This window comes from Pinus tabuliformis, chromosome 6, assembly GCF_031772625.1.
Source record: "Pinus tabuliformis cultivar Carrire ecotype Pingquan chromosome 6, CPIR1, whole genome shotgun sequence".
Classification (NCBI taxonomy): Eukaryota; Viridiplantae; Streptophyta; class Pinopsida; order Pinales; family Pinaceae; genus Pinus; species Pinus tabuliformis.
In genome coordinates this window covers 651,968,491-651,980,950 of record NC_142292.1, presented here as the reverse complement: position 1 = coordinate 651,980,950, position 12,460 = coordinate 651,968,491, and the positions used below count along the sequence as shown (strand labels likewise).

The 12,460-nt window shown below is 39.0% G+C and overlaps 1 pseudogene; it reads left to right on the top strand.

The window, feature by feature from the left end:
- Nucleotides 1-11,311: 11,311 nt before the first annotated feature.
- Nucleotides 11,312-11,749, top strand: LOC149260300 (ammonium transporter 3 member 3 pseudogene; annotated as a pseudogene).
- The last annotated feature ends 711 nt before the right edge of the window (nt 11,750-12,460 follow it).

Here is a 12,460-nt window from a genome sequence, read left to right as displayed (position 1 = left end):
TGAGCCTGCAGCATGATTAGGTAGTGGAGCAAAATAGACAACTAGTACAGGTGGTCGATGAAGCCTACCCGATGGTCCCAGAGTTGGCCATCCAAGCAGAGGAACCAGTGGAGGCGTGCATCTGGAAACTAGCAACAGGGGTGCACGAGGCGAAGGAAGAGATGGCCAAGGTTCAACTGGAGCTAAACCTTCAGATAGCCAAGCTACAATTGAAGGCGCAACCTTCAACGCCACCAGAGGTTAAGGAACATCGCACCAGCACGATTACAGCGGCCATAGCAGAGGTCCACAATGTATTGAAAGACTACACCATACTATTTGAGGAGTCGTTCGAGGTTCTCACTACTCTGTAGGAGGACTCGAACATACAATTCTTAGAAACAGAGTCATGTGAGCTACAGCAGAAGTATGATGAAGTCAAAGGGACCGCATAGACGGTGGTCTTTACACAGAGGCTAGCACAGATGCAGCAGGGAAAAGCGCTAAAGGAATAGGTAGACGTTGCGCGACATAAGGAAGCCATTTTGAAGGCACACATACAACCATGGATTGATGAGGCGTTCATCATTACCACCTCGATTGAAGCAAAGTTTGCACAGATGCAGGTAACACAGGAACATATTCATGGAAGTAGTTCAGATACTGCGGTCTCTGAAAAGCACGTCCAGGAAGTGCAGAAGGCAGCCGCTCAGTGCGCTACCGATATTGCAGTAGTCCAGGAAGAGTTGGGAGGTCTGCACGCAAAGATCTCTACACCGAAAAAGTGACTTGAGAGTGAGTAACGATGTTTTTGTTAGGGGCCCGTTGGTCGTGGGATCCCCCAAGGAAAGTTTTGGGGGTTAGAGACCAGATTTTGGTTAAAAGTTGTAACTCTGATGCAAAGACTCCGCATTTTTTGGGCGCAGAGTGCGAAGTTGTAAAAGATTCATAGGGTTGTCCACCCTCAATTTTGTAATGTAATATCGGCTATAGAGATCTACCCATGGTCTGCAGACCATGGTATTGTATAACTAGAGCAAGGCTCTAAGTGAAAAGAAATGAAAATGGAATGATCATGGAATAGAAGCATAGCAGAAGATATAAGGGAAAAGTCGAGTCTTTGGGTCGTAGGGTAGGAGAAGGCTCTGCAACTGAGTGCACAGAGGCCTAGTAGTCCGCAGTTGAGTGCGCAGACCCCTGCAACTGAGTGCGTAGGGCGAGTCGAGTCTGTAACTGTTTAAGAATTAATAAAGAGAAGTTTTATACCATTCCTGTGTATTTATTTACTATTTTCTGCATTGAATGTATTGGGTATAAATTACATTTCTTCTTTTTATATGATGCGTGAATATATATGATTGTGTTGATTAAGTGAATGTGAGTTAAAGAATATGGTTATGCAAAGTTGACTAACATCTATAAGAGGATAAGTAAGATATGCAGTGTAACTTGGGGAAATAGCACAGATCGCTACCATAACAGCGCGAAATCACCTCAGCCCCTGGTTAGGGCTGCGCGAAGGACAATTATAGCAGATCGCGAAGGTATCGCAGGTCAGAACATTGCACGAAGTGACCTGTGCAAAGGTAGGCACATTTGGACTAAATCGACCTCTCAGACATCTCGAGGGTGCAAAAACTTGGTTCCATCATCCCCCCATACTGCTTCGGGTGAGACTTCAGTCTGTACTCCACGGGCTGATGCCGAAAAGGCCAGTAGTGTAGGGATTTGTTTGGCTAATTAACTCTGAACCTGGGTTAGGCCCCATCAGTTTATTGACCAATATATACACTATTGGACGATGATATTATCTGTTATACCCTTGTTTTCCTGAGTGAATGATCAATAAGAATACATGATATTATATTGCATCGAATTTAGCACTGTGATGGGTTACCATAAATGGGAGATGAGCATAACATCTAATTGTTTTTCCTTTATCTCTAGCCATTTTTTTCCCTTTATTTTGGTTCTGATGGAATATTGTTTTCATGTTATTTAATGAAGGTTATGCTTTGATATCATTCACCAAATGTCATATGGGTCTCTCCCACCTAGACCTTCGCACCTTATACCTCTTTATATAATATATATAAGTTTCCCTTATTTATTTGCCTAATTAGAAAATATATTTAATTTACATTATTCTACAACGACCATTTAATTTACATTATCACCAGGGATTACCCCCTGTGGTGCGTTGGAGGTTAGCAGTGACACCTAGAGCAGGAGGACTTATTGGTCCTCAGTAATGTGGTCTTAGGTTGTCCTAAGTTATCGAGACAATATGTGCACCAACAAGTAGCTTCCACCCACTTAGTGAAATAATTAGTGGTTGTAAGTATCCATTTTTGCTAGCCACTGGAAGGTGGATGTATTTGTGCAATGAAGTCTAACCCCCATTTCCTGAAGGGTTCTTCTAAAAAAATAGGGATTAAAGGAAGGGGAGCCAACTTCTATTTTTCTGCAAACATTTGACATTTCTCACATGCCTAAACATAGGCATGGACCTCACCAAACAACTTAGGCCAATAAAAGCTTGCTTTGAAAATTTTATGGGTTATGGCTCTCCAACTATGATGTCCTCCATAGACATAATTATGGAACTCATCAATCACTTTATGGATCTCTTCCTCAACCAGACATAAGAGTAAAATACCTACTGGGGCTTTCCAATACAGTTGACCATTTGAGATCACAAATTTCTAGGCTTGTAGCCTCAAACTCTTGTATTTAAATTTATCAAAATTGACTGGACCCCTCAGAAAAAGTAAATAATGAACAATATGTTTATACTAGTGGGACACAATGTATTTCATCTAGATTTTCTAAGTTGAGGTCTCAATTCTTTGTTGTTCCTCTACTTTTCCACTTTCTCCATCCTTTCCTATTAGTAAATTTATGCCCAAAGCTTGGAAATTTGCATCAGACAGAATTTTAGCTAGCCCCTACCCTTTGATCAACTTGGTGGGTTTGATATCCATGTCATATTCCTGTATTTTAGCAATCCACTTGCCTCTTTTTCCCTCACTATCACCTTGCACAAGGATATCTTTCACAATATTTGTAGGAACATAGGTTGTTATATTTGATTGTAGGACATAGATTCTGAAAGTTTTCAAGGGTTTGACTAAGGCATAGGCTTGTTTCTCCAAGATGTTATATTTTTTCTTAGAATCTCGTAACACTTGGCTGAAGAATGTGATTGGTTTATCGTGTCCTTCTTCATTTTTTTGCTACAAGACAACAACAAACATGTGGGGAGAAGCAAAACAAAAGATGAAAAATGGTTTTTGATAATCTGGGATGACTAGTATTGGCACCTTTGCAAAAGCCTTTTCTATTCTAGAGAATGATTCCCTAGCTTCTACTGTCCAATTTACCTCCCTATCTTTCCTCAACATCTTTGTGTTTTCTTTGACAATTTTAACATAATTGGGTATAAACCTTCTCAAAAAGTTGATTCTACCCAAGAAGACCTGAATTTTTTTCTTATTTATTGGTAATAGAATGTTATTTATGGGTTCCACCCTTTTGTGATCAATCTTTACTCCCTCTTTTGCCACAATGTGGCCCAGTAGTTTTCCTTCCCTTAGAGAAAAATGGAATTTCTTGGGGTTTAAAGATAGAACATACCTTCTGCATTTCTCAAAATTGAGCTACAAGTGTTATTGGTGCTCTTCATATTTTTTTGAGAAAACAGTGATGTCATCCAAGTAAATTACTAAAAATGTGTCATGTTCTCCAAAAAATGCTATATCCATAACTCTCTAAAATGTGGATCCTACGTTTATGAGGCCAAAGGGCATTCTGGCATGCATAAACATTCCCTAAGGTGTGTTGAAATTGGTTTTCTTCTAATCTTCTGGTTGCACAACGACTTGGTTGTATCCAAAGAATCCATCCATCATAGACATCCGAGAAGATTCTACCACCTTTTGCATAATGTAGTCCATTTTAGGGAGAGGGTAATTATCATTTAGTGAGGCCTTGTTCATATTTCTAAAGTCAATACATAACCTTATTTCTCCATTCTTCTTCCTAACAGGAACCAGATTTTCTACTCAATCAGAGTACCTTAATGGCATGATTATATTAGCCTATAATAGTTTCTTCACCTCCTTTTCAATTGATGGGAGCAACAGAGGATTAATCTTCTTGAGCTTCTTCTTATATGGCTTCACCTCAATTTTCAAAGGAATTTTGTGTTGAATGATAGTAGTATAAAAAAATTTCAAGTCATCATATGACTAAGCAAACACATCCATATATTGCTTAAAAAGGTCCAGATACCTTTTCTGGTATTCTTTAGGGACTCCCTTAGCTAGCTTGATTATTTTGGGGTCTTGTTCTGTGCCAATATTATAGTCCTACGCCTACTCTTAAATCTCTTGTTCAATTGCCTTGGCAGCCACATCGTTTGGGTTAAAAAGTCCTTCCAATGGGACCAGTCCCCTAGGGATGATATTACCCTTTATTTGTAAAATCTTGTGCCCAACAATAGTTTCTTCCCAATCGACTTGTTGTTCATTTTCTATCTTCTCATTGTCTTGGTCGATCATTAAATTTCAAAACTCTCCAATAACCTCCATGAAGCATTTTATTTGTTCCTCATATTCAAACACCTACCAATATTTTACATTGTCTAGTACCAAAGGTTTGTACCTGACCTCAAATTCATATCTGAGCAAGGGTTTTTGAGGAGGCTTAAAATTTCTAGCAGTAACTACCAAGGAGTCAGTCATTTGATTTCTTTCTCTAGGAAAAAATTGGATATTGAAGGCTAAGAAAAATTTCTCAATCAAATCCCATACTTCATTTCGATAAGCCTTCAATCTTGGATTCTTGGTTTGGCACTAATTTTTTATTTGTTTTACCACCAGTTATGAACCCCAGATACTGGCAAGAATCTAATGTTGAGATTTCTGGCAGCTTGCAGTCCTAACAACAACGCTTCATATTCAAGAATATTATTAATGGCTTCAAAATCTAACTTGAAAGAGAGATGAATGAGGATAACTTCTGGAGATATCAGCAACACACCTGCTCCATTTCCTTCCTTGGAATGAGCACCACCAAAATATAATTTCCATATTTTGTTAGAATCCAATGATTGTTTGTTAATTTGGATAGAACATTCCATCTGAGTTTCATCCATGATTAGATCATTTTCTTCTAACAGCAAGCAATAAAAATCCTTCTTTGTACCATACACGAGCATTATTTGAACAATCAACCCTTGTAATTTTCTTCACAAATCTAGATTCTCTATGCAATCGACATTCTTCTCCACCAAACATAGGGATGGTAGCATATGTCAAATCTAGTTTGATGGAACCTCTGATTTTCGATCCCGGTGACCAGGAAAAAACATACCAAACCTTGCAGGGATGTCAACAACTACAATATACATTACCACACTTATACTAGAATTTGAGCTAAATTTACCACTAGGTATTTAATCATCCCCGGGAATTTTATCCTCTTGGAATAAAAGGAGTACATAACTTTGTATTATTTTTTTATTTGCAGTCCCAATTATTCCCTGGCAGATGGTGGCATCAGGTTATAAGGTGATACTGAGTCAATCATACGGTTATGCAGTAGGAGATCATGAATTACCAATGTAACATAGAAAGGGGTAGTGGAAGAGTCTTTCTCCTCAACATGAGGTCCAAACACAACCATGGGTCTTTCTTCTTAGAGGTTCAGGCTATCTTGCATAGTAGCTATGGTAGGCAAACACATGAACTGAGATACTTGAGCTTTATAATTAGGTTATTTTAACAATTTAGTTAAGGGAACAGATATCTTAACCTTCTCCAACTCCTTTTGAAGATTAAAGGCGGAGGGGTTCCCATCATTTTTTGCAACTTTAGCAAGTTCCTTCTCTTGACTACAAACTAGCTTGGTTTTGGGAGACAATTGATCTATTTTGGGGAATTCAACCTTATAATAAATAGGATCTGAGGACTCCTTCTTGCTTGGTGGGACTGAGTCAAGAGGTTTCTTTCCTTTCATTATTGACTTAAAGGGATTTGAGTGAGGGGATTCCTTAGTTTTATCTTGCATTCTAGACCTTTCCCTAGAGGAACTAAGGTCATATTTTCTATGAAATTGAGCCTAACTGAAGTCAGAAAATTGTCTATAATAGTTGTCAATCTCACCACAATCTAGTGGGGCATCCAAGTCATCCCCTTCTTCCTCGTGTGCTTATATTTCATGTTTTTCATAAGAAAGAGAAGAGAACTAATTTTCTTGAACCTCTATTGTTTCTTTAACATGTTCCTCTCGATCATTTTCTAAATACAAAGGTGGTTGAATATGATCTTGTAATTTCTTTATCTCCCTTTGCAAGAGATGTAAGGGTGGTCTTCTATATTGAGGGTTGAAATTTCGGTTTGGAGATAGTTGAATCTGTCGAGGAGGGTTTTTTTTTTCCAACTCCATTTTCAAAAGCTTATTAGATACATTTATTATTAGTTTTTTCATTTCCTCAAGTTTCTTCTCTTGGGTTTCCTTTCCATAGTTTGAGGAATTGGCTTCCTCTTTTCCCCTCCTCTTATCTCCATGCTCAGTTTTCCCTTTCCACTTCCCAGTGGAGGCGAAATTTGCTTCAAATTCTAGAGAATCTATTTGAATCTCATCTAAGGTATGGGACTTCCTTTCTCTAAGGGTGAACCCAAATTATAGTTCAAAATCCCCAACAAATACCACTTTGGCAACAACCTGTGGAGGTTTAATTTCCACAGGAAGACTATTATATAATTTGTTAAACCTTTTTATAAATTCTGAAACATCTTCATTATACTTTTTCTTCATTGCATTGAATTCAGTGAGGATGTACCCATGGTCCCTTTTCTCACCCCACTTCTACATAAAATATTTTTCCATCTTCTCCTAGGTAGTGATTGAATCATTTGGGAGTGTTTTGAACCATTTCTTGGCATCCCCATCTATGGACTAGACAAAGAGTCTTAACACCACATATAGGTGTTCTACATTCATATTTTCTACAAATGTGCAGAAGGTTTCTATGTGCCTTTGAGCTGAGGTATCATCCCCTCTAGTAAATCTTGGCAAGAGCTTAATATAATCTTGTGGAATTTAATTTAAGGGTTGTGGCAGGTCTAGTGGAACATATTTATTTAAAATAAAGCCAGCGACAGCCATGTTTTGCAAGGGATGTGGTAGGAGGTTTATCACAGGGCCTTGTTGAGGAGTTGTATGTTATAGATAACTAGATCTGAGCTAGAAAACTATTTATGCTCCGTGTTGGACTATTTATGAGAATAGATTTTAGTTGTTCAGGTTCTAGGAAGGTATGAAATGTGAAGGGAGGTGTACTGGCAGAAGATTCTTCAATTTTGACTCTTAAGGAAATGGGTTAAACATAGTACAACATTCCTCAAAATATCCCAAGGATTTGGAGAATGATTTAGAGAAATGTATCATAGCCTTCTAAGAGTTGGAGGTTGATACTTCTGGGAAAGAGATCACTAGGCCTGGAGTGACAGGATTTCTTTCTTTCCAGACTCTCCTAGATATTATCTTTTTGAGGTTCGACATAGGAGGAGTTCTATGTTGTGAAATGTTAGAGCAAGTGTGAGGCCTTTTGAATGCCAAGATGTTCAAAATAATATTTAAACTAGTGGAGTCTCCAAGGTGAGAGATCTTCAACCCAGACCCCTTTCTCCTCACCTAACCAAAGGGTGTACAAGTGGCGTAACTAGGGAAAAGTTTCTTATTCGACCCCAGCAACGGTACCAAAAGATGTTGAAACTCCTAGAGACAACCCTTGGGTTGAGGAGAGGTTAGTGACTAGGACATCTTAGTCTCTCTTGAATATGATTCATTGTTGCTCAAGAGACAAAGGGAAAATGATTTAAAATTTGGTTCAATTACCTTTCACAGAGTTGGATTCAAACCTACACATAAACAATATAAATTGTCCCAAGAATAAATGTCCAAGTCTAGTGGCCTACACATATTAAGTGCAACTCAGTTTTTCATTACAATAAATATAGGAAGAGGGAAAGTAAGGAAGCAATTTAGCACAAAGGGTTGGATGGTCCCAAAACTCTAAGTGATAAATCCCAGCAGAGATATGAAAGAATAAGGAAATGAAATGCAGAAATTATGGAGTGAATTTTAATGCTTCTAGCTCAATACTTCATGGGTACATTCTTCTATAGTATAACATAGTAATTTTGTAATCTCACAAGTATTGTCTACTACAATATACCATAATTAAATCCCTGATTTATAAGTGAATCCAGTAGCTACTACTTGCACAATTTTTGAGGAAGCGAAAGACATATGAAATGATATACAGAGGAAGAACACATACTACACATTACTATGCCACGAATCACCAAATCTTCTTCATTAATATTCAAAAATGGAGCCCATATTACAAGTTCAACATAGTTGAAATTTGTATAACAATTACCACCTCATGAACAATAAATTGAGCCAAAACTTGGATCCTCTTTCTCTGCAAACAGAACTTGGAACCCCTGAACAGATAGAATTTGGACCCCTGAAAACAGAATTTCAGAACCTTTTTAATGAGTGTCTTCCCTCTTTTTATAGGGAGAACCCAAGAACAACAACTTACAAAATATCTTCAAATTTTACAGTTGTCTGATCGACATTGTTATCTGAGAATGTGAATGTCCTAATGATTACAAAACAGATCTAATTCTCTTCTTGAAAATGCAAAAATTTACAAAATAACAAAAACATTTGAAACGTGAGGTGTCATGATGGACATAGAAAAATATCTCTATGTTGATTCCTCTGATTTATTTAGGTGGACTTAAGCTCCAATGTATGGATCAATGGTGAGCTAATGATATGGCCATACACGATTTTTGATCAGTGCACCTGTCACTTTCTCCCTTACCAGCTTGAAACATTCCCTCTTAGAACTAGTTGTGATCAGGTGTGGTGGCATTGAAGGTGCCCTATGACATAGCTTCTGACTCATCCATCCCTTTATTTACTCTGTGGTATGTTATCAGAGCCCAATACATCTCTTAACACTTCTATGTCTCAATTTCAGAGTCGAGGAGCATCATAACTTTAATTAAAATATCGTTATGAAAATCCAAAGTTATAATGCCTCGATCCTGTTAGACTCAGTCTTGTCAGTCCTCTGTCAGAGTCAAATTCACCAAGGTTCATTTCTCGTCATTTGCAGTCATCAAATGCCATTTTGGTCAAAAAGAGTCATTTTAATTCTTGAGTCCAGGGTTTTGTCTCCAAAAGTGTGAAATAACGCTTGCAGGCCAGAGGGAGGTTCAGTAAGTTTCACTTCAAGATTCACATTATTAATAATGTTGAAGGACATTTCTTCTTCAAAACTCTGTTTTGAAGAAGAAATTATTAAGTTCGTTTAATACATGATTGATAAGATTTTCAGTTCTTCAGGCAGCCCTGCCCATCTTGCTAGGTTCAGCAGCTCCTATCCCTGCAAAGAATCAACAGAAAAGTCATCATTTTAATCAAGCAGGACACTAAAAAGAGAAAACTTCGATATTACCCATATGACATAAATTGAAACTATGAATGGCCTCCACAAACATGGAAAGACCCATCACTTGCAAATGCAGAAATGGAAGGAGCATTTAGTGACAATGATCATGTGGTTCAGATCGGGGAAAGCAAATAAGGAGTATGCACTCAAAGATAATTGCGGAGACAAATGAATCTGGAGCAAAATCAGTGATTAGAGGTAAACTGGGCAAAAAATGTGCTTGAGTTTGCCGGCGCGGTGCATAGGCTGAGTGGCGCGATGCACTGGGTGCACGCAGTGCACAGGGGCCTTTTCCGCAGTGCAAAATTGCATGGGCGCGGTGCATTGGGTTGTGTGCACGGCGCACAGAGCCTCCAAAGAAATTTTTCACCATTTCTTCCTCAAATTTCCGAAATGACTCAAATTTTCTGCTACAAGCCAGTTTTATGGGAGATCAGGTCGCTACCTGTTTCTCACGGACAATGTGAGGGGAAATTACCATTGCTTCGTCGCATGGTGAATGACTGAGGCGATCTTCGTTTCATGTCTGCTTTGCGGGCATTCAAACGCCGAGTTGCCTATGCAGATGTGGTCCATGACAAAAGAGTAGATTGGAGAACAGTTTAAACGTTTTCGTATGATGTCAAAAGAAGCATCTGGTTCTCTACTTGCTGGAGAGAAGTCCAATGATGCAATGGTTTCTGGGCCTAAGAAAGTTGAGTTGCCCAAGCTGCCCAGATACATCGATACTCGTGTTGTTGATATTTATCCTGTTACAAAGCCTGGTGATAGGCTTAAAATACTTAGCTCTAAAGACAAGTTTAAGGATGCTCCTTTGTTTCAGAAACAGATAAAAGAGACTTCTGATCAGTGCAGCAAAATGAAAGACACGGAGATGATTGAACAGTCAAATTTTCCAGAGGAATTTCTGGGTACTGGTAAAATTGCCTCTGAAGCTGAGACATCACAGGGAGATGAGGAAGGCACCTTTTCTTTGAACTCGGAAGGAAGCATGAAAGCTTCAGCTATCAGAAAGATGGGACATTTTGGTCAAAATGATACTGAGGGGTTGTCAAGTGTCTGGTCAGATGTAGATCGTCACCATTCTAATACACTATTATTTGCAAACAACTGTGAAACCTCAAAAACAGATGTCAGCCATGATGAAAATTTGGTGGATCAAACAACAGGTAGTTTTGCCTGCATTCCATCCAAAGGCTCAACCTGCAAAATTGAAGAGTGGCAGAAGGCATCATCATCCGCAGATTGCTCAGGTGCTTTCTTTCAGCAAGGATTAAAAGACATAGTGAATCACTCTGACAGGGCTTGTAGAGAAAGCGATCTTGATAGTACTCCACAACTGATGTATGACTCTTTCCTGGACACAAATTCAACTGGTGATCCCAATGTGAAGTTGGACAGTGAACAAAAATGCGTAGTGGAACAACAGACCTCTTTTGGATGCAAGCTTGGCAATCAATCACAACGTGGCATACGCAGGCGCTGCCTAGATTTTGAGGCCTCAGAAGCTCAAAGGAAAACCATGAGTAACAGTTCCTGGAAGTCTACAAGTCTAATGCCTAAAACCGATCCATTGTTAAATTCAACTCATGATTCAGAGACAAATACTTCATCATCAGTCGCTTGTGAAAAAGGTGCGACTTCTGACTGCAAAGCAAATTGTTCCGTTAAAGAGAGAAACAGGTGCAGGCATTGGAAGAATTTCTCAGTCTACAGTCTGACTCGAGCTCTGCTCAGGCAAGGTCTTGTCTCGGTGTCCAGTATTGAATTCTGTTGATTATTGCTTCAGCCATGGCAACTTATTTGCCAACTGCCTATCAGAATGGGACTACATCTCCTGATTGGCTTAACAAAGGAGACAATGCATGGCAAATGGTAGCGGCCACGCTTGTGAGTATGCAGAGCATGCCGGGCCTAGTCATCCTATATGGCAGCATAGTAAAAAAGAAATGGGCTGTAAATTCTGCTTTCATGGCACTCTATGCATTTTCTGTTGTTATGATCTGCTGGGTTACATGGACATATAAAATGGCATTTGGGCATAAATTGCTTCCTTTCTGGGGCAAGGCAGGTCCAGCACTAGGCCAAAAGTACCTCATTGGAGCTGCCGACCTTCCTGCATCACAGCGCAACCACCATAATGGCACCTTGGAGACCGCTATGATTGCACCTTTCTTTCCTATGGCTACCATGGTGTTTTTCCAGTTTTCTTTTGTAGCAAAACATTGATTTTATTGGCTGGTTCGGTGCTAGGAAGAATGAATATCAAGACCTAGATGGAATTTGTACCATTATGGCTCACCTCTCCTATACAGTAGGAGCTTTCAGCTTATGGGGAGGAGGATTCCTTTTCCAATGGGGTGTGATTGACTATTCAGGAGGATATGTCATCCACGTCTCTTGAGGCATTTCAGGTTGACTGCAACATCAGCAAAGCAAAGTACTGAAGGTTCAAAATTATTTAAATGTTGCCCTACGAAAATGTGTACAAGACTCTCACCTACTGAGTATGATCTTCTGAATAGCAATGATTGTACTTTGTTGAATCCTCCTATCAGTAGGATAAAATACTGGGATAAAGCTATCAAAACGAAGTTGAAAGAAATTGTTGAAGTACATCATTGTGGAGTTGTTTCAAATCTATCCTCATTCATTGATCATTTGCGATTCCTTGCAGAATTTGGTATCTTCTGCAGTACTGTGAAGGATAAAGTCTTATTTCCAGCCATTGATCAGAAAAGTAGAAAACGTGTCTCCTTAATCAATGAGGGTGGAGCGGAGAAAACACAAACTGAGAATTTTCGAAGCCTCATAGAAAGAATACACATTCCTGGAGGAAACGTAAATACATCTGAAGTTTATTGTAAGTTTTATACACAGGCTGACCTGATAATAAGGACAATTCAACAGAATTTTCTTGGTGAGGAGATTGAGGTGCTT